Source organism: Oryctolagus cuniculus, chromosome 3 (genome assembly GCF_964237555.1).
Source record: "Oryctolagus cuniculus chromosome 3, mOryCun1.1, whole genome shotgun sequence".
Lineage (NCBI taxonomy): Eukaryota > Metazoa > Chordata > Mammalia > Lagomorpha > Leporidae > Oryctolagus > Oryctolagus cuniculus.
Genome location: NC_091434.1, coordinates 158,205,799 through 158,232,223, shown reverse-complemented (window position 1 = coordinate 158,232,223; position 26,425 = coordinate 158,205,799). Strand labels below are relative to the sequence as shown.

General features: G+C 42.6%; 1 protein-coding gene and 1 long non-coding RNA gene across 6 annotated transcripts in view; one reads left to right on the top strand and one right to left on the bottom strand.

The window, feature by feature from the left end:
- LOC103348669 (uncharacterized) overlaps positions 1-11,819 on the bottom strand; it is a 30,360-nt gene extending 18,541 nt beyond the window's left edge. The window contains exon 1 of the long non-coding RNA XR_007917270.2: positions 11,554-11,819. This is a non-coding gene — a long non-coding RNA (uncharacterized lncRNA). The remainder of the gene's footprint in view (positions 1-11,553) is intronic.
- The window catches only part of AASS (aminoadipate-semialdehyde synthase), an 84,528-nt gene continuing 68,582 nt past the window's right edge, over positions 10,480-26,425 (top strand). For 2 of the 5 annotated variants that reach the window (XM_008258282.4, XM_002712100.5), the window contains exon 1: positions 22,641-22,780. The gene's annotated coding sequence lies outside the window, so the exon portion shown is untranslated. Of the gene's footprint in view, positions 10,570-11,703; positions 11,720-12,029; positions 12,046-13,092; positions 13,169-22,640; positions 22,781-26,425 lie in introns of those variants that run through there. The other 3 variants (XM_017342716.3, XM_070071261.1, XM_070071260.1) reach the window with 3 other exon arrangements.

Here is a 26,425-nt window from a genome sequence, read left to right as displayed (position 1 = left end):
TTATATCCTACCACTTTACTAAACACTTTTATGAGTTCCAATACTCTCAGTGGAGTATTTTCAGTGCCCTATGTACAGAATTATGTCATTTGCAAATAGGGATAGTTTGATTTCCTCCTTTCTAATTTGTATACCTTTAATTTCTTTTTCTTGCCTAAAGCTCTGACTAAAACTTCCAGGACTACATTTGAATAGCAATAGTGAGAATGGGCTTTTTTGTCTGGCTTTGATTTTAGGGGGAATGCTTCCAGTTTTTCCCCATTCAATAAGATGCTGGCCATGGGTTTGTCATAAATCACCTTGACTGTATTGAGGAGTGTTCCTTCTATATCTGATTTGCTTAAGAGTTAAAGAATATTGTATTTTATCAAATGGTTTCTTTGCATCTATTGTGATAACCGTATGGTTTTTGTTCTTTAATTTCTTAATGTGATGTATCTGATTGATTTGTGAATGTTGAGCCATCCCTGCATATCAGAGATAAATTCTACTTAGTCTGAGTGAATGATCTTTCTGATGTGCTGTTGGGTTTGATTAGCTAATTTTTTTTAGCATGTTTGCATCTATGCTCATCAGGGAAACTGGTCTGCAATATTTTCTCTGTTGCATCATTTTCAGGTTTAGGAATTAAGGTGGTGCTGGATTCATAGAAGGAGTTTGCGAGGATTCCCTCCCTTTTAATTGTTTTGAGTAGCTTGAGAAGAATTGGAGTTAGTTCTTTAAATGTCTGGTAGAATTCAGCAGTGAAGTCATCTGATCTTGGGCTTTTCTTTGTTGGTAGGGTCTTAATTACTGATTGAATTTCTGTCTTGGTAATTCATCTATTTAGGTTTTCTGTGTCTTCAAAACTCAATTTAGGTAGGTTGTATGTATCTAGGAATCTATCCATTTCTTCCAGGTTTCCCAGTTTGCTCACATATATAGCTCTTTGTAGTAATTCTTGATGATTCTTTTCATTTCTGTGGTATCTTTTTTTACGTTTACCTTTTCATCTCTGATTTTTATTGATTTGGGTTTTTCCCTCTTTTTTTTTTTTTTCTTATTTGGGCTATTAGTGTATCAATTTTGTTTGTTTTTTCAAAAAATCAGCTCTTCATTTCACTGATCTTTTGTATTGTTTTCTTGGATTCAATTTTGTTTATTTTTTTCTAATTTTAGTTATTTCCTTTATCCTACTAATTTTGGATTTGGTTTGTTGTTTCTCTTCGTCCTTGAGATGCATTAATAGATCATTTATTTGGTGCCTTTCCAATTGCTTGATGTAAGCACCAACTGCTATTAAACTTCCCATTTAACACTGCTTTTGCTATATCCCATAAATTTTGATATGTGGATTGTTGTCTTCATTCATTTCCAGAAAATTTTAATTTCTCTTTTGATTTCTTCTATGACCCACTCTTCAATCAGGAACAAAAGTTGTTCAGTCTCCATGTGTTTGCATATGATCTAGAGATTCTTGAGTTATTGATTTCCATCTTCATTCCATTGTTGTCAAAGAAGATGCATAGTATGATTTCAATTTTTTTTTAAGTTTGCTGAGACTTGCTTTATAGCCTAGCTTGTGGTCTATCTTAGGGAAAGTTCCATGCACTGGTGAGAAGACTGTACATTCTGCAACTGTGGGGTGAAAAGTTGTATAGATATCAGTTAGGTCCATTAGGTCAATACCATCGATTAACTGTTGTTATTTTGTTGATTTTCTTTCTAGTTCATTTGTCCATTGATGAAACTGGGGTGTTGAAATCCCCTGTTACTATTGTATTGGAATCTATGCCTCCCTTCAAATCCATTAACATTTCTTTTAAATAGCCAGGCATCCTATAATTGAGTGTATATACATTTATTATAGTTATATCTTCCTGCTGAATTGATCCCTCAATCATTGCATAGTGCCCTTCTTCTATGACTCTTTTATCAATTTTTATGTTAAAGTCTATTTTGTCTGATATTAAGATGGCAACATCTGCCCATTTTTGCTTTCTGTTAGCATGGAATATATTTTTCCATCCTTGCACTTTCAGTCTGCATGTATCTTGGAGGCAGAAAATAGATGGGTCTTGTTTTTTAATTATTCAGCCAGTATGTATCTTTTAACTGGAGAGTTGAGGCCAGTTATTCATTCAAGATGACTATTGTTAAGGAATGACTTGGCCTTGTCATTTTTTTCATAAATATCCCTATTGTTTTCTTTGGATTTCTTTTGTACTTTTACTGGGGGGTCTTCTGCCTTCACATTCTTCTGTAATGATGGCTATCTTTCTGTGTTTCTGTGTGTAGCACATCCTTAAGTATCTTTTGTAAGGCTGATCAAGTGGTGACAAATTCTTTCAGTTTCTGTTTGTAATGGAAGGTCTTTATTTAACCTTCAGTCAAAATGAGAGCTTTGCAGGGTACAGTATTCTGGGTTGACAGTGTTTCTTTTAAAACTTGGACTGTTTCTCACCATTCCCTTCTAGTCTATAAGGGTTTCTGATGAGAAGCCTGCTGTGAATCTAATTAGAGATCCTCTGAAAGTAATGTAGAGTTTCTCTTGTGCAAATTTTAGAAACTTTTCTTTATGTTTTACTGTAGAGAGTTTGACTAGAATGTGTCATGATGAAGATCTTTTCTGGTCACATCTGTTAGGAGTTCTATGTGCACCCTCTACATAGATGCCCCTTTCTTTCTCCAAATTGGGGACGTTTTCTGTAATTATTTCACTAAATAGGTCTTCTAGTCTATTCTCTCTTTCTACCTCTTCAGGAGCTCTTAAGGCCCCATATGTTAGTTCATTTGTTAGTATCCCATAAACCTCCAACACTGTTTTTAAGTTTTCTATTTTTTTCTTTTTTTTTTTGTCTGAGTGTAAGATTTCCAAAGATTTGTCTTCTAGTTCAGATATTTTTTCTTCTGCCTTGCCAAGTCTGCTGTTAAGGATTTCCATTGCATTTTTATTTGATCTATTTACTTCTTCATTTATAATATTTCACTTTTGTTTCTATTTAAAATCTCAATTTCATGGGAAAAATTTTCATTGATGTCATGTGTAGTTTTCTTTAGTTCGTTGATTTGCTCCTGATTGCTTTTGAGTAATCCTATGATTAATTTTTTGAATTCCATTTCCAGTATTTCCTCAACCTCTTCATCTTCACATTCTAATATTGAAATATTATTGTGTTCCTTTAGGGAGTTCATGGTGTCTTCCTTAGTCTTGTTTCTTGATTTTCTGCATATGTTTTTAGGCATTTGTAGACTTGTTTTTTTTTTCTCTGATGGCATTTTTCTTTGAGCTATGCCTTTGTGGCTTAGTAGAATGTGTGCACTTTCAGTGAATACTAAGGTGTGTGGTGAGTGTGACCAGGGAGCTCTGGTCAGTGCACCAGGGTGGGACAAGTATCAGGGTAACACCCAAGTTGGGCATGGTAGATCTCAATGCCAGGGTGTTACCCCCAGTGTGTTTTGCACCACCGTATGAACTGCACAAATGATTTGTGCAGTCTTCATTGTGAGCGCAGTTCCCACTGTAATGACCTGCTGTAGCCAACCAAGGAGCTCTGAGTGTGTGGAGTTGCACCCAGTGATCACTGAGATCCAGCTATCATCTGTACCTTCTTTTGTAATCTCCAAGTCCCCATGGTCTCAGCACACAAGGCTCTCACAGTCACTGGTTGCAGAGGTTTCTCTCTGCTCTACCAGCATGTCCAGTCAATAGACAGGCACATGTTCTCCAAGACAACTCCACCTAGGTGTCTTGATCCTGGGAGGCTGCGGGCGCCTCACTGTCCTACGTGGTTGCTCAGCCACCTCTCAGTCAGGCTCAAAGTCAGTGGGGACGGTGGATTGTTCTCTTTGCTACACCCTCTGGATCACATGCATACACAAGAGCCACTGATGAAATGTTGCTCTCTCTGCCACTGATGCCAGCACTGCTGGGAAGATGGCATCCTGTCTCAACCAGTTGCGATGCGCATGCACAAAGGCTTCCATAGCTCTTGACCAAACCCAAAATGGCACCTGCCCTTTCTCAGCTGGGCAGCAGGTGCTGTTGTGGGCAAGTTGGAGAGAAATAAATGTTCCCCCTCTGTTTCCATTGGGTCCACAGGCAACCACTAGCAACCACTAGCCCCCAGGGCTCCAGTCTGGACTCATGCCATGATTTCCCTCCGGCTGTATCACCATGGGTTGCTGCAGTCTGGTCTCACCTCCATCTCTAAGTGGCACCTGCTCGGACTCTTGACAGCTGAAGTTGTGTGTTGTGTTCATGTTCGTGCTGTGCGTCTGCATTCTCCACACAGGTTCCCAGTGTTCCTCTTCCTCTTGTAGGATTTCCAGTGTAGTTTTCCTCTCCAATTCTCCCCTGAGAATGCCCTTCCTACACTTCTTTTTTATTGTTTATCCCTAGCCTAGCAAAGTATGTTGTTCCCTAATCTGCCATCTTGGAATCTTCTCTGTCTGCTATTCAAATCACTCCACCCTTAAATGTCCTTTCCTTAAAAGAGTAGGAAATCTTACTTCAACTTTGAACATATACAGCACTTTCTTTTTTCATTTTTTATATATTTGAGAGGTAGAGTTACAGACAGTGAGAGGGAGAGAAAGAGAGAAAGGTCTTCCACCAGTTGGTTCACTCCCCAAATGGTCGCAACAGTCGGAGCTGTGCTGATCTGAAGCCAGGAGCCAGGTGCTTCCTCCTGGTCTCCCATGTGGGTGCAGGGGCCCAAGGACTTGAGCCATCTTCTACTGTTTTCCCAGGCCACAGCAGAGAGCGGGACTGAAAGAGGAGCAGCCGGGACTAGAACCAGCGCCCATATGGGATGCTGGCACCGCAGGCAGAGGATTAACCTGCTGAGCCATGGCACCAGCCCCTTCAACATATACAGCATTTTCTAATCCTTCTTTTATTATTTAAATGTAAGTATATGGTGTTAATAACATTGACAAAAACACGTACTTAGCTATCAATTTTTAGAAAATATTCACGGATATATATATATATGCAGATAGTTTAAAATGTTCACTTAAAATCTATTAAGAGGATAAATATCATGGCATGTGTTTTGGCACAATGACACAGTGACAAAAGAAAGTGTGAACCTGATTAGGCTAGTTTGTATGATTTTATTTTATATGTATATATTGAACAAAAGTGGGTTAGCTAAAGATATTATCCTTGGATATCCAGGAAAGAGATTGGCTATGGAGGCAAGAATGATTTTGAATTGAAAAGACTAAAGTGAAAAAATGTCCCCATGACCTGAGTGTGGAAGAGGCAGAGTTTTCACATTAGGGTCAAGGTGACTGGCACTGGTATTGACCATGTAGACTTAATCTATGCCCTTATGTTGTGGGTTGGTACCTGTAATACTTTGACCAATCATTGGAGCTTCTTTGCTGCATTACCTGCTCCAATTAGCTTATTCCTTATGCAAAAACACACCCAGAGCCACCTGCATGCCTCTTCAATTTTCAACATTTGTATCAGGCCTTGAACAACAAGAAGCAGAATTCCCCCACCTCTTCCACATGTTCTCCTACCTCTTCATTCACATTTACTCTATTCTTTTGCTTAGTAACATTATTTGTATTAGTATCTTCTGTCTGGACTAATTGCTATATTTCACCAGTGTTTCTCATGGACTTTAATATTTGCAACTCAGTTCTACCTATATGATTTCTCATAATCAATATGAAATACCATGATATTTATTAATCTTTCTAGTTTTGCGTTGACTACAACCACATCTTGGGTTTTATTATTAGAAAAGATTTTGTCTCCTTCAAGATTTTCAACTTTTAAATAACCCAAGGAAAGTGGAAAACACGGGAAAATTCACAGAGAAAGGAAACTTGAGAGTGAAAACCCATAAAATTTTGCTGGGCTTAGATCTAAGTTGAGTGTGTTGGACTTTGATCTTAAATAGCATGTCAAAGATGTTGAGAACTGGACTGAGATAGACCACTGCTCATATCCTGGACTAGCCACTGGGTGGCACACATGCGATTTTGAGAATAAAACTGACACTGAAACCACAACGTGCATGGATTGCAAGTCTGAACTTGCAATCCCAGCCCACCTGGGTCCACTGCTTAATAAAATAAAACTTCCACTTTGACTATGACCTTGTCAAAAATAAATAAATAAATAAATAGAGCATGCAGAATCAGGGCTCAGTTCCAAGGATGAACTGAGGAAAGTATCAGATGGCACAGAGACTCACGAACTTGAGAATGAAGAGACAACTCCACACAAAATGGCCTATAAAAGAAGTGAAGGAACTTTGGCTCCATGTACCAGGCAACCACTGGCCCTACAGCAGGCAAGTGCCCACAAAACTAATCTAAACTCCATTGCACTAATTATTTTTCTTTCCAAGAAGACTCTTAGTGTAGTGGTTAGGAGCACAAGCTTCAGAATGAATGCACAGGGCTTTAACCTCAGTTTAGCCTCTCAGCAGGAGTGCAAAGGTCATCACTTGGCCGGCGCCGCGGCTCACTAGGCTAATCCTCCGCCTTGCAGCGCTGGCACACCGGGTTCTAGTCCCGGTCGGGGCACCGGATTCTGTCCCGGTTGCCCCTCTTCCAGGCCATCTCTCTGCTGTGGCCAGGGAGTGCAGTGGAGGATGGCCCAGGTGCTTGGGCCCTGCACCCCATGGGAGACCAGGAAAAGCACCTGGCTCCTGGCTCCTGCCATTGGATCAGTGCGGTGCACTGGCCACAGCACGCCGGCCGCGGCGGCCATTGGAGGGTGAACCAACGGCAAAAGGAAGACCTTCCTCTCTGTCTCTCTCTCTCACTGTCCACTCTGCCTGTCAAAAAAATTTAAAAAAATTAAAAAAAAAAGGTCATCACTTAATCTTTTTTTTTTTAAACTTTTATTTAATGAATATAAATTTCCAAAGTACAGCTTATGGATTACAATGGCTCCCCCCCCATAACTTCCCTCCCACCTGCAACCCTCCCCTTTCCCACTCCCTCTCCCCTTCCATTCACATCAAGATTCATTTTTGTTTCTCTTTATATACAGAAGATTAGTTTATCATACATTAAGTAAAGATTTCAACAGTTTGCTCCCACACAGAAACATAAAGTGAAAAATACAGTTCAGGTGAAGAGTTTCTATGATTTTTTCAGAGAAGGCATTCCATACAAAACAGCTACTCAGCATAGTGGATTAGCACTTGTTTTCTGGGGCAGATTCAAGCCCTGTCAAATATGAGTTTGGATAATATATTTAATCCGTCTGTTTGGATAATAATAGGATCTTCCTCAGAAGGTTTTTTTCATCTTATTTTCATCTTTATTTTTAACTCTTAGGAGAGCTTTATTTATTTTTTTATCTTTTTAAGCTGCAGTTTCCTCCCATCAATGGAGGCTACTAGAAACTATCCACTGGGTTTCTTTATAGACTTCATGAGATAGTGTAGGTTTAGCACTGGACACCTGGCATATGGATATTCAAATGTGGTCAGGTTTCTTATTATCACTTTATCAATATGCAATTATCTCATTGTTTGTTTTCTTGCCATTTTATCACTATACTCTTTTATACTTCTAAATTTATTTTCTAGAACTTTCTAAAATATATATTATATTCTTAGATTCTGATCTATACTTTTTTAACTTTTATTTAATGAATATACATTTCCAAAGTACAGCTTATGGATTACAATGCCCCCCCCCCATAACTTCCCTCCCACCTGCAACCCTCCCCTTTCCCAATCCCTCTCCCCTTCCATTCACATCAAGATTCATCTTCAATTATCTTTATATAAAGAATATTTGTTTAGTATATACTAAGTAAAGATTTCAACAGTTTGCACCCACATAGAAATAAAAAGTGAAAAATACTGTTTGAGTACTAGTTAGAGCATTAATTCACATTGTACAACACATTAAGGACAGAGATCCTACATGAGGAATAAGTGCACAGTGACTCCTTTTGTTGACCTAACAAATTGATACTCTTGTTTATGGCATCAGTAATCACCCTAGGCTCTTGTCATGAGTTGCCAAGGCTGTGGAAGCCTTTTGAGTTCACTGACTCTTATCATATTTAGACAAGGTCATAGTCAAAGTGGAAGTTCTCTCCTCCCTTCAGAGAAAGGTACCTCCTTCTTTGATGACCCATTCTTTCCACTGGGATCTCACTCGCTGAGATCTTTCATTTAGGTCATTTTTTTTTTTTTTGCCAGAGTGTCTTGGCTTTTCATGCCTGAAATACTCTCATGGGCTTTTCAGCCAGATCCGCATGCCTTAAGGGCTGATTCTGAGGCCAGAGTGCTGTTTAGGACTGATCTATACTTTTGCCCTTTATATTTCACCTCACTCTGTTCTTCATACTTTTTTCACCATGGAAACTCTTAGGATTATGATTTTAATGTATTTCATGATCATTTCAGTATATTTTTTACTGATGTTCTGTGGGAAACTTTTAGGAGCTGATTGATTTTCTATAAAATATTCATATGTGTGTATGTGTGCATATGTAAGCAATAATTATATAAATCATATTTATATGTAATTTAAAAATGCATATGTATACACATATACATATATATTTATAGATATTATGTATAAATATAAGTACATATGTATATATATTATATTTACATTTATTATATTATATTTAGCATATGTATATATTTATACTTTGAAAACTTCAGCATATGAGTCAATCTTTCCCATGGAATGAAAATAAAAAGCAATCATCAAAATATTTTTAGAAAAACTATGAAAGAATTAAGGTAATTCAAATTATCATTTTATATTAAGGTATTTATACAACTATATATGTTCTTCATCATGTCTGAATTTCCAGAATCAGATCATGAAGTTAATCACAGTTGACTTGTGTTTATCTAAGCCTTTCAAACTGAAGAGGTGGCTATTAAACAAAGATGTGGACATAGTAAAATCCTGTCTTGGTGCTAACAAGTCTCTGTAGTACCCTTTTTATTTCCCAACATTCCTCTTCTGAAGTCTTTCATTCCCTTATCCTGAACTCTACTTTTATACTAACTAGAATTAGTGCTGTTAAACCTAATTTTCACGGGCTGGTGCTGATACTGGCATTCCAGCTGGATGCTGGTTCCAGTCCTGGCTGCTCCACTTCCAATCCAACTCCCTGCTAATGGCCTGGGAAAGCAGTGGAAGATGGCCCAAGTGCTTGGGCCTCTGTACCCACTTGGGAGATCTGGAAAAAGTTCCTGGCTCCTGGCTTTGGATCACCCAGATCAGGCCTCTCTGTTTATCTCTTCCCCTCTTTATAACTCTGCCTCTCAAATAATAAATAAATAAATCTTAAAAAAAAACCACCTAATTTCCATCCATCAGTAAAAGAGACCTATAAACTCTCCACATAAAACATATTAACATCCATAACTATTCTTTTTTTATTTTTTTTTTATTTTTACTGTTCCCGCCTTACTTATGTTTGAACTGTCCAGTCAGGGTGGGTAGGAGGGTATTGCCCAGAGCACCATCATAACTATTCTTTAGTGTTCACATTCCTTTCTATTTTTGTTCTAAGTCTGTGTTATTTACATGAGCAAACCACATATTGGTTTCCAGTTTTCATGCCACCATGATAGCTACCCAAAATGTGATGAAAAGAAGAATACCAATGCTAAGGCCTGCTACCAGCATAAGGATAACACTTGAGTATTTGTTTCTGTCACAAAATTTAAAAAACCCTATGTGCTATAATAATTTTGTTTGCTTCAAATTATATTAGCAAATATGTTAAAATTGGGTCAAATATAATTTATAATAAATTATATTCTAGAACTGATAAATTCCATTTAACAAAACTGCATTGGCAAATTATTTCAACTAATTAAAACCCAAAAGGAAAATACAATCAAAGTAAAATAATTACAAGACATTTGGCATTTGCTTAGTAATCTTTTCATTTAGAAGAAGATTTCAATGATGACGTATTAGGGTGCTACAACACAGTCTTACATACAGATACTCATGCAGTATTTTGTATTACTTCACTTAGATGGACTAATCTTGCTCTTTTCACACTTTTTTTTTTTTTTTTTTTTTTTTGACAGGCAGAGTGGACAGTGAGAGAGAGAGAGAGACAGAGAGAAAGGTCTTCTTTGCCATTGGTTCACCCTCCAATGGCCGCCGCGGTCAGCACACCGCACTGATCCGAAGCCAGGAGCCAGGAGCCAGGTGCTTCTCCTGGTCTCCCATGGGGTGCAGGGCCCAGGTACTTGGGCCAACCTCCACTGCACTCCCGGGCCACAGCAGAGAGCTGGCCTGGAAGAGGGGCAACCGGGACAGAATCTGGCGCCCCAACTGGGACTAGAACCTGTTGTGCCGGCGCCGCAGGCGGAGGATTAGCCTAGTGAGCCGCGGCTCCAGCTCTTTTCACACTTAAAGGGAAATTTAGGTCTTTTAAATTTTAAATTTGATTCAGGAGTCATAAAGTCAAAAACAAGCTTTGTGATGTCATTGTGACCAAATATGCTTATTATCTCAGTGTTCCCTCACATCCACTCCCCAGGATTCTTGGCTTTGTTCTTTGCCCCAAGAGCTGACATCTAGGCATGCTATCCTTAGAATTTCCTGTTGAGATGGGTCAGTAGGATGCTATGGCCAAATTTTTAATATGGGAAGAACAGATGCCAAGGGGCCTTTAGAATAAGCCATATTTTTTTTTTTTTTTTGACAGGCAGAGTGGACAGTGAGAGAGAGAGACAGAGAGAAAGGTCTTCCTTTGCCATTGGTTCACCCTCCAATGGCCTCCGTGGCCGGCGCACCGCGCTGATCCGATGGCAGGAGCCAGGTGCTTTTCCTGGTCTCCCATGGGGTGCAGGGCCCAAGCACCTGGGCCATCCTCCACTGCACTCCCTGGCCACAGCAGAGGGCTGGCCTGGAAGAGGGGCAACTGGGACAGAATCCGGTGCCCCGACCGGGACTAGAACCCCGTGTGCCGGCGCCGCTAGGCGGAGGATTAGCCTAGTGAGCCGCGGCGCCGGCCTTTTTTTTTTTTTTTTTTTTTTTTTTAGAATAAGCCATATTTTTATGTGGAGATCCTGGGTCCCACAAGTGGCCTCAGGAAGCAGAGCCTCAAAATGAGATTCCAGGATTGGGATGTTCACATATTTGAGAACAAGGATAACTTCCTTGCTGGACAAGAAATGGCATCACTTTATTTACATTATGGTGTGCCATGAGGTTCAGGGAGAAGGACAAGTGGTGAGAGCTCAAATGGCTGTGGTGTCTCGTTTTTATAGCAACAATGAGGTGGATTGTGGTGGTAGACCAGTTAGCTCTAGCTGCTCTTGGAGGTTTACACAAAGAAAGGGATATATTTAGAAGTCTAGAATCTCAGCTCAAAGCACTAGTTGATAGCAAATAGTAAGATCTGGGTAGAGTCAAACACAATAAGCACTCAATTTTTGTAGGAAAGAAGGCTTAGATAACTCTATCAAAGAATTCTGTTTAGTTAAGTTTCAGGCAGAGTGAGGCAATGACTAAAAGGAATCTGTTATTATTATTAATCAGTTTATGCCTTGTGACTAGTCACAGAGCAGTCATTTCTAAGTTAATTGTTTTTACCTCTATCCACTTTGCATTTTATGAAAAGGACTAGTGGTGGCCAGTGTTACAAATTAGTTTCCAGCTGCAGGCATGACAGAACTGACATCACTCAACGATGATACTGTGACTGATGAGAGCTCATTTCTTCTGTGTGGAGGATGAAAAGTTCTTAATACAGATAAAGGTCAGGTGGATGCTGAGTGGTGACAGAGGTGGCTGTGCTGGTTACTCTCTGTTTGCTCCCCCGACACGTGCTTTGATCCATACCCTGGCCTTTACTCTGTGTGCCCCAGAACACTGACCTCTATGAATTCCACTATCAGGGTTCTCTTGCTCATTGTCAGTTGGTTTGGTCATAGCAAAGCAGCAGCATGACATTGGGAGGTGTGAAGAGAAAGGGGTTGGGCTAGGTTTTTCCTTTTCTGCTACCTTTTTGCAACCAGTTTTGGTAGGAGCTGCATTTTATATCCAGCTTCCAGCAATTCTTCTGTGGCTACGGCCTTTTCTCAGGTTCTGAAAACACTATTCCTGGTTATTGCCCCTTCAGTTGTGGGGTGGCAGTGATTGCCCACTATTGCTGGTCCCCGGGTATTATAGCAAGATGGTTTTGTTCCGTCACCTTGCAAATACTTCTTTAGATAATACTTTGATTTAGCTCACTCAGTTACAGCCTTTGTATTAGCTGTTTTTTCCCTCCAGCTATTGAATGATACACCATAGAAGGAAGGAGAAATTGAGAGGGTTGAGGTAATGGCAGTCATTGACATTGGGATGTGGCTGTAACCACTAAGAAAGAGGCTTCTAGGAAAGAAGAACCTAGAATTCAGGAAATATCAGCACAGCCAACAAGTGCCATGCCAGATAACCAATCGTCGTCATTACAGAGCAATGGGGGAGGGGCCGGTGCTGTGGCACAGTGGGCTAAAGCCCTGGCCTGAAGTGCCGGCATCCCATATGGGCGCCGGTTCTAGTCTCGGCTGCTCCTCTTCTGATTCAGCTCTCTGCTTTGGCCTGGGAAAGTAGTAGAAGATGGCCCAGGTCCTTGGGCCCCTGCACCTACATGGGAGACACGGAAGAAGCTCCTGGCTCCTGGCTTCGAATCGGTGCAGCTTCGGCCATTGCAGTCATCTGGGGAGTGAACCAGAGGATGGAAGACCTCTCTCTCTCTCTCTGTCTCCACCTCTCTCTGTAACTCTGTCTTTCAAATAAATAAAATAAATCTTAAAAAAAAAAAAAACAACAACAACAGAGTAATGGGGAAGAAGTAGGAGTGTGAATTGACAGAAAAATTGGAGTATTTAGGGAGCCAAGATTCCAGGGGAATGTGGTCTTTGGGAGATCCTAGTATCCAGGTAAACAGATGAGAGAATTAAGGTTTCCAGGATTTCAGGGCTTCAGATTAGAATTCCAGTCTCTGGCACTTGGCAAATGCATGAAATGTCCCTTCTAGATCATTCCATGTCTGAACAGATTATCAACCACTGGTCACCTGCTCCCATATTTGTTTGCTTATTCTTACATTTATCAAGTATTTACTGAGCCTTTTCTGTATTATAGGCCCTGGACCAACCTCCAGGATAAGATACATACCCTGATCTCATGGGGCTCATAACCTACCAGGAGGTGACGGCAGGTATGAATGTAACTGCAATCATTGTTACTTGACATTTTTATCTGTGTATATTCTGCAGATACTGCCAACCAAATATGGCTGGAACTCAATCTATTTTAAAAGACATATCTTCTTCTCCTCCTCTCCACCTCATGATTAGCACTGCTGTGTCCTTGTCCCAAGGAAAAATGATGTGAATCCCTTTAATAACAGGCCCTGGTTCGTTCCTTGATCTGACAGAGTTGATCATCCCTCTTTTTATCTACTTTATATATTATATTATATATTAGAGAGCATTTTTCTTCTTTTTTCTTTTTGCAAACTGAAGGGAGAGCACTTTTCTCGCTTATGATTCTGATGCACATTCAAGGCTGGCGACTGATATATTAGGTATAAATTCATCTTCAGCTGAGGTCAGACTTTGTTCTTAGATAATGGAGTAAGCAAATCTATCTTGTTAAGTGGTGTAAGGCGTGGCAGCCAGGTGGTCTTTGATAGAGATGTCAAAGATACAGTGAGGCTGGCTATTCAGGGGGGGATTCTCCCTGATTGTTATCAGATTTTTACTCCTTAGGGACTGACTTGCAAACCGAGCTCAAAAGAGATTGACAAGACCAAATGCAAATTTGTTATTTGTTTGCACTAAGAGGCACGTGCACTACTTGCAATGCATCCTATCCTGTGTGCAAATGTCTGTTTTAGCCAGATGCAACCATTTCTTGAGAAGTAGATATAGCATCAAGTGAAAACAGTTCAGCTGTGGCCCCTCCTTTGCAAGGGCATTGTGGGCACTAGAAGCAGCAGGGAACCTTAGTGTGTTCTAAGTAGAACACGGAAAATCACACTTGCAACCAGGAAGAATTTCTGTGTAAGCGCTTTAGGAAAGTTACCTAAACAGATATCAGAAGCATGGGGCCTGTATTTCCAGGTCTCTAACAAGTTATTACTGTGTATCTTTACTGCTGATTTGAAATTCACAGCTTTGTATACTTGATTAAAGAAGATCTTCCAGGTAGTGTTTGAGGCATTCCAGATTTTAATGTGCCCCTGTATCTCTCATGTAGTGACGTGGCTACTCTGTTGGCCTGGCAGAGGATTCGCTGTCCTGGGCAAGGCTATGTTCACTGATTTTTAGATTTCATGCATTTCAGTGCTTCTGTGGTTATATTATTGCTTCAAGCAAGAAATAAGCAATTATTTTACAGTCCTTTACCCCATAGAAGTCTTCTTGAGGAGACAAAGGAGTCTCCTGGTGGAGTCCCAGGAAATTCTCTTTAGCATCTTCAGTGATTCATTCAAAACATTGTCTGTCGTTGGCCACTCCTGCATTCCATTTCACCTGTTTCATTTCTGAGTGACATTTTCCAACTTTTTCTCACATTCTTGCAGTTGGCATGCCCAATGTACCCTGTAACATAACAATAATATCATTTTCAGTGTGATAGTCACCAGTTCTCTGATCAGCTTTTTGTATGTCTACTTAACAAGCGATCATGTGTTACAGACAGGGATCAAGCAGTAAAAAACAAGTTTGTTTCCACCACATTATTTTCACATGCTTTTGTAAGTGAGATACTCCTATTAAATGGGCCTTTAGGAGTTACCGGCTCTTTCTCCAAAACCTATAGGCATAATAACTGTATGCTGCGGCTTGGAACAGAGGCCTTGTGAAAGTAGAATCTAATGGCTGCAGTGTTATCTGCAGTCCAGATGGATTTCATAGCTCCCAGTGAGGCTGTGCTCAGCTTCAGCTTTTCCAGATGTTTAACACAAACGATCTTCTGAAGATCAATCTTGAGAGGTAATCTTGACTTTGTATTCCTGCCTATATAGTTTTTGAATGTTTCCACCTCTTTGTTCATTGTGTGCTTTTATTTTATTTTGTGCCCTTAGACAGTGATACATGAACTATCACCCCAGCATTTGAGGACAGTTATTGTATTTTGAGACCATTTAGTCTGCTAGGGCTGCTGAGACAAAAAACCACCAATTGTGTGGCTTCAACAACAGAAATTTCTAGTTCTGGGCATTAGAAGTCCAAAATCAAGGTGTGCTCTGTGGGAGGATCCTTCCTTGCCTCTTCCAGCTCCTGGTGGTGTCTGACATCCCTTGGTTTGTGCCAGCATAACTCCAGTCTCCATCTCTGTCTTCTCATGGCTTTCATCTCTATCTTTGTGTGTACTTTTCTCTTACATGTTTAGTTTAAATGGATAGAGAGCCTACTCAAAGTCCACATAGTCTTATCTTGACGCTTACCTGAATAATATCTGCAAAGATTTTATTTCCAAATAAGGTCACTTCACAGGTTCTTGGTGGACATATTTTGGGGGCAAACTATTAACTCATTATGAGGCCTTTGAACTCCATTAGGTGCTAGAAACAGTTTCCTTCCTGTTGAGAGCTGGTATACCAGTGTTTTCAGCTGGTGATATGACCATGCCTGCAAAAACTATGGAGCTTCCCCAGCAGCAGAGAAGTAAGGACTTTAGCAGAGTGCTTAGAGGCCAGGAATGTTGCTAAACGTTCTACAACATATAGGAACCCCCATCCCCAACAAAGAATGTTGAGAACCAAAACTTCAGTGGTGCCAAGATTGAGAACTCCTGCCTTTTCTTCCCCTTGGTCTTGCCAGTCACCAGGTCTTCCTTCTTTCTGGCCTGTGATGCCCACGTGGTTTGGTACATATTCTCTCTCTCTCTCTCTCTCTCTCTCCCAACTCCTGCCCTGTCCCATGTCTTGCAACTCTTTCATTGTATCATCTGGGATTCAAGGTCCATCATCAGTAAAGCAGTCTGTTTCTTCACTATCTTATCTGCATGGTTTCTTCACTTTCCTGCTTTCACCTAACCTGGCTTCCCCAGACAACATGTTTTCCCCTGCAACCAATTAAACTAGTGGATTTTTTTTTTCTCTGCCATATTCATGATATTATGAGGAATGGGGCAGTACCATGTGTTTGACTTGCTCTTCTCTGATGCTTCCAAACCCATACCACTCTTTCTCTAGTATTTTGGTTTCAACTACTCTATGAGGACAAAAAGTCTCCATCTTTAATTTTCCACAGGTTCATACTTCCTTGTGTCTGGTTTTCAGTCAGTCATTGAAATATGCCCTTGTTTCTTCCCATTTTCTGTTCATATCCGTGTTCTGCTTTCAGTTACTTTAAAAAAAAAACCCACAATTGAAGTTCACCTTTACCTACTCTGGGTCTTACCTTTGAGAAACTGAACATGGCTGGTGAAAAGCATGCTGCCCTATCTCACCTTTAATGTCATAGAAATACCTCCATTGGACCCCAGAAAGCTTTCCATTAATTTTGTTGTGTGTTTAATTCTTTTTCCTGTACTCCTCGATGAGTGAGTCTCAAGGTATGGTTCTTACTTGTAGCATCAAATTTACCTGGGAGGAATGTTAGAATGTGCAATCTTGTTCCCTGTCCCAGATTCACCAAACCAGAGACTCTGGGAATGAGGCCAGAGTGCACAACCCTTCTGGCTATTCCAGTGCACACTCAGACTGGAAAACCTGGGTTCCAGCCACTGCTGAACAGTTAAATATGGTTCACTGGTTTTTAAACAACTTATTTGATACATAACTCAAATGCCAGACAATTTACCCATTTAAAGTGTACAACTCATGAGCTTCCAGTATATTCACAGATTTGTGTAATCATCACCACGAACAATTTTAGGACATTTTTGTGACCAAAATAAGAAATTCCATGCCCCTTATCAGCATCTCTCAGTCCCTTTAGCTCTTCTTCCCTCTGGCAATCACTAATCTACTTTCTCGTTGTGTACACTTGTCTATGCTGGAAATTTCATATAAATGAAATTGTATAATATGTGGCTTTTTTCCCCAAGAAGGACCCCCTAAATATGACTAGTAGCAGAGGAACTGACACAATTTTCTCTGCTTATTTCTGCTTATTTCATCTTATCATGGCAGGCTCTAGGGTGTAAAGGTGCCGGGGTTGTGGGGAGAGGTGGTTGAGCAATCCTCTAGGACATCACTATTTACACCCAGAATCTGGTGGCAGGAATTCCACTTTAGATTTGCAGGGGTATGGTTCCTGCTCTTCCTTACCTGAAAGGATTTTTAAACTCCTTGAAGATCAATAGGGTATGTTTCGATCCCAACATACTTTGGGAATTAGGCAACATCAGCAGTTGCATTTAAAAACTTTTCTTTCCTAAAGTAATTCTTATTTTATATAACACTTGAATTTGTATTTTCTGTCAAAGAAAAAGTTCTATTATAATAAAAACAATAATTTACTAGGGCAGGTAGATGATAGGCGATATTGTAACATTCATGCAACTTTTAGAGAAACAGAACAAATTTAGGAATTTGAATTTGAATTGAATTTGAAGTTGAATTCTTTTTCCTACTTCTCCCAAGTAACTACTTCTTTTCCATTATGCTTCCGAGTGCAATGAAAGGTGAGGGGCAGATGAAACAGAATAAAATAGTAAGCCCCAAGTTCACCTCATATATGCTGAGAACATCATTTAGTCTTTTAACAACCTTGTACATTCCCCACTATCCTGATAGGAGAAAGTGAGGTGAAGAGACCAAGAGACGTGGTAGTGAGTGGCAAAGGAAAGATTAACTCTGGGTCCCGTTTACTGCAGTGCTCAGGTGCCTGGCTCTTCCTCTCCAGGACCTCTCAGGAATAACAGGAGAAAATAAGGAACAACTAAGGAAGAGAGAAGGAAAGCAGGCAGGAGACAGAGAAGAGCTTGAGCAGCCTAGACTCAGCTTCCCAACTTTAGCATCCTGTGTGGGTGGAAGTGGTCTCCTGTATTGAAGGGAACTGGGGGCTTGAATGTAGGAACTGACTGGGGGTGTATCCAAGGCTTTTTCCCTTTCTCATTCATTGTCTATTTTCATTGTGAAGAAATTTCTGAGTCTTGTGACTCTTATTACACTACAACGAAAAAATGGTTTAAACTCCCCAAATGAAAGAACATTATTTCTAATGCATGTATTTTGCAAAATTCCTAAACACCACGAGCTTTTGAATGATATGTTAGTATTTAACAGAGGAAGGATTTGGACCAAGTTAATGCTTCAGTGAGATGGTAGCAGGCCAGAATTGCACGAGATTCTGAAATAAAACAAGAGGCATGAGCCTCATTGGTCCTTGCTGGAGTCACCAAGGTCTAGTGCCCTTCCTCAGCTGTGCTCATATAGGAATCCAATTTTGGCAGTTTTCCCAAAAGTGTAAAACCACTTGCAGTGGAATTCACAGTGACCAGTCACATGATTCACTCATCTTAAAAGGCAGTTGCTGATAATCTTTTGTGCTGGATATTCTCCTTTGAACACTCCATAATTTCTACTCTTCTACCTGCTCCGCCCTTGAGGGGTCACCTTTATGAACTGCATTCTGGCTCTTCTTGCATTGAGTTTCTAGAAGCTAGTAGCAGGAGGAGGATAAAGTCAGATTATTTATTCCTTAGGCCAGGGATCTGCAGATTAGGTCCCAGAGCTGTGCAACCTCTTAAAAATTACATTTTATTAGGATACAGTCACACTTATCCATTTGAATACTGTCTATAGAAGCTTTCACACACCAACCAGCAGAGCTGAGTAATCATGTTACAGAGAGTATGGCCTGAAAAACCTACAGTATTTATATTCCAACTGTTTAAGGAAATTATCTTATTGATCCCAGCCTTAAATACATCCCTCTTTGGGCAGAGTTACTGATTCCTTAGGCAGCTTCATCCATGCCCGAATCCATTGTTGTTGGATAGCACTCCCTAAAGCTCTTTCTAAGGTCTGGAACCAGCTCTTCCTGAGTCCTGTATAGGCCCCTGGGTAGCTCTCCCTGTTGCTAGTCCAAGGCTGTGTCACTGTACTTTTCCTGCCTTCCTTCAGCTCCACATATACTTACTTACCTCATGCCTTCTGATTTACCTAGTTGAATTACAGTACCTATTTCTGGTGAGACATTGACCTCCCTCATACATGCATAGCATCGTACTAACAATAATGACAAAAAAAAAAAAAAAAAAAAGAGGGAGACGAAGTATATTAGTTCATTTGGTGTTACCTGAGGCTGGAAGCCTGTAAAGAAAAGAGGCTTATTTAGCTCACAGTTTTAGAGGCTGAAAGGCAAAACCGCAGTGACAACTCTCTCTCTCTCTCTTTTTTTTTTTTTTTTGACAGGTAGAGTGGACAGTGAGAGAGAGAGAGACAGAGAGAAAGGTCTTCCTTTGCCATTGGTTCACCCTCCAATGGCCGCCGCGGCCGGCGCGCTGCGGCCAGCGCACCTCACTGATCCGAAGGCAGGAGCCAGGTACTTATCCCGGTCTCCCGTGGGGTGCAGGGCCCAAGGACTTGGGCCATCCTCCACTGCACTCCCGGGCCAGGCAGAGAGCTGGCCTGGAAGAGGGGCAACCGGGACAGAATCTGGTGCCCCGACTGGGACTAGAACCCGGTGTGCCGGCACCGCTAGGTGGAGGATTAGCCTACGGAGCCGCGGCGCTGGCTGACGACTCTCTTGAAAGAACTAACCAAGGGTCTATATAAAGCTCTTCCAAGGTGGTATCCCCAGTGATCTAAACACCTACCACTAGGGCCCACCTCCTAAAGGTTCCCTCACCTCCCACATCTCCACTCCGGGCATCACGTTTCCAATAGCTGAACTGTTGTGAGACAAACTGCATCCAAATAATAACACCAAAGAAATATTCTCATTCTATGATCTAATGGTGATGACAAGCAGAGCTTGCAGATTAGAAAAACAAAAACAACTGCTCAAGGCCGGTGCCACGGCTCAATAGGCTAATCCTCCGCCTGTGGCGCCGGGGCGCTGGATTCTGTCCCGGTTGCCCCTCTTCCAGGCCAGCTCTCTGCTGTGGCCAGGGAGTGCAGTGGAGGATGGCCCAAGTGCTTGGGCCCTGCACCTGTGGGAGACGAGGAGAAGCACCTGGCTCCTGCCTTCGGAAGAGCGTGGTGCACCGGCTGCAGTGCACCGGCTGCAGCGGCCATTGGAGGGTGAACCAACGGCAAAGGAAGACCTTTCTCTCTGTCTCTCTCTCTCACTGTCCACTCTGCCTGTCAAAAAATAAATAAATAAATAACTTCTCATAAAGGGAGTCTGTACAGCAAGAGAAGCAAATACATCAAAGAGGGAAATCACATGTGGCAGAAATATTCAGTCTTAGATGCAGCAGCTTTTGAGCTGAGCCTAAAGGAAGAGTTAGTTTTAGAGAGTTGGACATTTTTATATATCAGAATTACAGAGAAGTTTACAGCTTGAGATATTTGGGGGAAAAAATCCAATTTCCTTAGCTGTACACTTAGCAGAACACTTTGGCCATTGTGTCATTTTGTTATCATAGCAAACCAATGAAGTAATTCCTATTATAATCCTGTTAGCAGATAAGAGAACAGGGACTTTTTGAAAATTTAGTCCAGATGGTGTATAAAAGGCAGTAGATGGCAGTAGGGTTTTATTTTATTTTTTAACTTTTATTTAATAAATATAAATTCCAAAGTACAACTTTTGGATTATAGCTGCTTTATCCCCCCTTAACCTCCCTCCCACCCACAACCATCTCATCTCCCGTTCCCTCTCCCATCCCATTCACATCAAGATTCATCTTCAATTATATTTATATACAGAAGATCAGTTTAGCATATATTAAGTAAAGATTTCAACAGTTGGCACCCACACAGAAACACAAAGTATAAAGTACTGTTTGAGTACTAGTTATACCGTTAATTCACATAGTACAACCCATTAAGGACAGAGATCCTACATGAGGAGTAAGTGCACAGTGACTCCTGTTGTTGACTTAACAAATTGACACTCTTGTTTATGGCATCAGTAATCACCCTAGGCTCTTGTCATGAGTTGCCAAGGCTATGGAAGCCTTTTGAGTTCGCTGACTCTGATCTTTTTTAGACAAGGCCATGGTCAAAGTGGAAGTTCTCTCCTCCCTTCAGAGAAAGGTACCTCCTTCTTTGATGGCCCATTCTTTCCACTGGGATCTCACTCACAGAGATCTTTCATTTAGGTCATTCATTTTGCCTTTTTGGCACAGTATCTTGGCTTTCCATGCCTGAAATACTCTCATGGGCTTTTTAGCTGGATCCAAATGCCTTAAGGGCTGATTCTGAGGCCAGAGTGCTGTTTAGGACATCAGGGCAGTAGGATTTTTAAAGACCAGCGTTAACACCATGGGTAAGGGTAATGGGCCAAGGGAAGAACACAAAGCTTGCTTGCTTGCTTGAGTTCCCTAGGGGTTTATTTGGGCAGACTCAGGATGGGCGGACTCTGTGCCTAGAAGGTGCTGGGCTTCTTGGTGACGACGCAGGGTCTAGTGGGGGCAACAGGAATTTGATCCTGGAGTTGTGGGACTTCCGGGCCCTTGCGTGGTGGAGTGGCCTAGCCGGGTGAAGATGCCAGAATCGCAGATTTGTTGGAGGAGCCTGAGATGGACAGTCCCGGGATTCCTGGCACTTGTTTTGGGCACAAATGCGGGAGTCTTAGGGCAGCCAGGAGCCAACGTTCTTCTCCAACGCCTGTGTGCAGTAGACAACTTCCCCAAAGGACTGCTTCAACTCTGGCTGAGACAAAGGCCCAGCGGCAGGACCTGGTGACATGATTAAGCGTAGCTGTTCCCCGGGGGTGGGGGTTTGCGGGGAGAGGGCAAGAGGCGTTTGGGGCTGCGCCCCTCCCGCACCCTCACCGTGTGCCTAAGGCCCTCGCCGCCATTCCACAAAAGCCAGAAGGCGATGAGGAATCTGGTTTTGGACACCTGAGGCTGAAGATACAGAGGAGCATTCCCTTTACTTCCAGAGAAAATTTTCTTTGCAACTGCAGGGAGGTAGGATTGGAATTTCTGGAACGTTCTAGGCTCCATAGCTAAACACGGCTGTAGCAGGTACGAGAGAAGTCTCCATGGTGGAGAAGGTTGTGAAAACACAAGGGTAGACTCTCTTCTACTCATTATCTTCTTGGGAGCTCACAGTCCGGCTTCGGGCGGTCCTGCGGCTCCAGCTTTCAGATTTTCCAGAATATTGGACTTGGTCATCCGCACATGGCCTCTTACTTTCCATTGAATTTGAGCACAGTACGTTGACTTTCTCAGATTCTCAGTTTGCTGGTTTCTGAAACTGCCCTACGAAGCGTCCTGTAGCTTTGGTCGCTCGTGGCAAGGCTGGGAGATCGCAGCGTGCTGATCGCTAGATGGACACCCTAGGTGGACACAGTCGCAGCTTTTCCCCAGCAGATAGGCACACCTGCTTAGCGTGCAGTGCCCCGTTTTGGCCCTTCTCCGCCCTCGCTGGTCTTCTGTCATCACGGAACCGCTTTCCGCAACCGGACTGGGGTAGGGCGAGATGCCCCAGGGTCTGAGATCCCAGCCGCCGCAGGATTTTCGGGGAGGAGCAGGGGTAGGGCATGACCTAGCACCTGGCAGCGCCGCCGATTGGCGGAGGAGAAGGTTGTTCCCGCAGCGCGGCCGCTGATTGGCTGCGGGAGGCAGAGGCGTGACGTCCTCAGAAGTTGAGCAAACACCTCCTCCTTCCCAGGCCCCCGCTCCGAATTGCTGCCGGGACGCGCGGGAGCTCGGAGGCGGCGGGGGGACCTGCCGGCGCCCGGGAGCGGACGAGGTGAGCCTGAGAAGCGGGAAGGGCCGGAGCTGGGGTGCACTCAGCCTGCGAGATGCGCGCGGAGGTGGCCGGCGGGACTCGGGCCGTCAGCCGAGAAGGGGGCCCGCGAGCTCGGCCTCCCTGTCCCAGCGCCGCGGGGCGACCCAGGAGCGCCGCGGGCCCTGGGGCGGCCGGGCCCGTTCCGTGCGGTGGAGGGCGGCCCCGGAATTCCTGAAGAGGAAGGCGAGGGGCCTGGGAATCTGCGTTTCTCTTCTTGGCGAGGGTGGTGGTGCTGTCGTTGGGGAGTTGGGGTCGGTGTTGAACGTCACGAACGCCTTGCAGAGTCTTGGGGGCGGGCGTGATGGGGTTGCTTTCTGCGGGGCGTAGGTTCCAGTCCCTCGCGGGTTAACCCAACTCGGAACACAAACTTCTCACGCCGTCCGTCCCTGGCGGGCAGTGCTTTCTGAGATGCGGGACCCCCGAGCAAGCCACCGTGCAGACCCGGGGGCGAGAACGCTGGGCACTGCGCGTGCCAGGGGTCCGCGGAACTCCTGGGACCCCCAGGGTCGCCGGCCAGTGAGAGAGCTGGCGCCGGCGCGGCAGGGATCAGCAGTTCCTCATCTACCCTGCTTAGCTGAAGGGGCTGCAAGTCTTGACAGCTGCCACAAAGTGCGCTTTGCAGACTGATTTCAGCGGGGTGGGGGAAGGGAAAGAGGGGAGAGAGAGACCTGATGAGGATTAACTTTTTTTTTTCCACTTTGGGGGTCATCACTTACTGGAATGTGAAGAAGGTGCAGCTATGATTATGCCGGTGTAACTGTGCACAGGACCGGATGGTGGCTTTCCGGTATTTCCATTAAAACAAAATAAACCACCAGCTGGCACTGGGGTAGATCTGTGTTGTGTATTTTGTCACTTGGACTCTCCTCCCAGCTTTCCCCAGGAAGATGTGTTGACCTTCTGGCTAGGTAACCTGGTGACCATTCTGTAAAGTGAGTTAGGAGGACTAAAACTGGAGCCAGTTTGCTGGAGTAATTTTTCCATTGTCCCAAGAACAATATTTACAACTGTCACTGGTGACAGTGTGATGACAACTTTGGGTTTTAATTATTATTTGATTAGACATGCAGGTCTGTGCTCAGTACTTTAGCTCAATTAAACTTCACAACCGCCCTGAGAGGTGAATGTTCTGATGATGCTCATTTTGCAGCTGACGTCAGGTTAGGGACCAAGGTCACAGAGTGAGTTTGAGTGCCATGAACTCAGGCCATCTGTGGAGGAGAGGAGCCAGTCCTCCTCTGGTGGGATCTGTCTTCTGGTCATGGTAGTTCATGTAGCTGGCTGAAGTGAGTGTCTAATTTCCTTCCACAATGTTTTGTTTTTCTGTTTAGTGTATTTCACTAAACATTTCCCTTGGTGCTGAATAATCAAAAGTCAGAGTGCCTATTTGTGTTTTCAACTTTTAGTACTTCTGTCATCCATAGTACCCAGTCACTGCTATTCTTAATAGAATCAGAATATTGCAACTTAAAGGGATTTTCATTTTTCAAAAATATTTATTTATTTGAAAGTCAAGAGTTACAGAGAGAGCGAGCGAGCGAGCGAGCTTCCATCTGCTGGTTCACTCTCCAGATGGCTGCAATAGCCAGAACTGAACTATGTCAGGAGCCAGGAACTTCTTCCTGGTCTCTTACAGGGGTAGCAGGAGCCCAAGCACTTGGGCCATCTTCTGTTATTTTTCTCAGGCCATTAGCAGGGAGCTGGATCAGAAGTGGAGCAGCCAGGGCCCAAACCTGCACCCATATGGGATGCTGACATTACAGGCGGTGGCTTACCCACTACACCACAACACTGGCCAGGGTATTTTTGTATTGTATTCCAGTCTAAATGAGGAGGCCAATGTCAAGAAGGACCCCCCACAGTTCCGAAGTCTGGGTTTTCCCACCACTATACTACATTTCAAGGCATTCATTGGCCTAGGAGATCTTGGCAGAGAATAGAGCTTCTTTTGGGAAGGGGGTTGTGGACCCTATATTTAGCTTGCGTCCCCTCTTCAGAGGTCTTAGTGATGTTTATTCAAATTTGCTCATTCATTCGTTCAGTCATTCATAGAATGTGACATTTTCTTATGCATCAGTCACTAGGAATACAGAGATGAATAAAACATAATCCATATTTTAAAAACATTCATTAATTTTCATTTTATTTGAAAGGCAAAGAGACAGAGGTAGAAATCTCCCAGAAGTTCACTCCTCAAATGCTTGCAAGAGCCAAGGTTTGGCCATGCTGAAGCAGTATTTCCGGAACTCAGTCTGGGTCTCCCACATGGGTAGCAGGAATCAGAGTACTTGGGCCATCATTTGCTCCTGTCCAGGCTGTGCATTAGCAAGAACCTAGATCCAAAGCAGAGCAGCAGGCACTCCCAATATTGGATGTGGGCATCGTTAGTCACTATGCCAAATGCTCCCCCAGGTATTCATACTCTTTTACAGTTTAGCAAAGAAACAGACAGACAGTTAAACAGATAGGAATTTTAGTGTAAATCAGAACTAGCTTTATATGCCATCTCCATGAAGCTAACTTTGTGAGATAGAGACAAGGCACGGGTCTTTTATCTTTGTATAACTGAGTAGCTGATAGGCTAGAAAACTACAACTATTCTCAGACCAAATTAATCAACACTAATTGACCTCCTCCCAAGGTTTGTTTTATTTAATTAGTTAACTAATTCAGTTTTACTTCTGGGTAAATAGGTTAAAGAGTTTTACGTGGAGGCATTAGGAGAACAAGCCCAAGCCTTGTTTCAGCAAGCCTTGGCGTAGGGAGGGGTTTGGATTACTGCTAGGCCATCACCACCTGGTGCTCTGTTAATTCTGAAACCCTTTTCAACCTCTCAAGGAATGTTATGGTCTGGATAGCAACTATGTAACGTGGGCGAAGGCTCCTAGCCATAGAGCAGCTCATGCTTATTTGTAGGAAGCAGGCCTTTATGAGAAATCGTTTTTAAAATACACTTGCATGCTTTGAATGAACTGGAAGAGCAAATATAAATCATTTGCATTTCTCATCTATCTACCTCTTCATCTCAGGGCTAATATTAACTCATTCTTAGCCTCTCAATATTTAATCAAAAATGCATGACTGATTACTACATATAATTTAGCCGTGAGAAATCTTCCCATGTGATCTGATAGAGTTGGTTTGAATCACTGAATTAGGTTGAAGTGAAATTGTTTTTAAAGAGCTGAGATAAAGGACAAAGAGCACATTCCTGAGTTTGAGGCTGGAGATGGAACATTTGGACCTGATTTATTCAATAGTGAATGTGTAATCTTTTATATATGCCCTAGTGGAAATTACAGAAATTAAGAGTAACCATGCCTGGCCCTCTTCATTTTTCGGTGCTGCACTCTGATCTGGGATGTGGGCAGCCTCAGTGGCATTTTAACTGCTGTGCCAAACACTCTTCTCCTAGTGACCATCTTATATTAGTATATAGAATCGGTCAAAAGAGCAATCTGCTCACCATCTGAAAGGAAATTCCTTCCCACATATGAGATCCTGACACTTGAGGGTAGCTTTTTTTTCCCCAGATATGATCTTTTGTTGAAGAAACCAGACAAAATCTGCTTTGGTTCCTTCATGTGATTTCAGATGATGATGAAC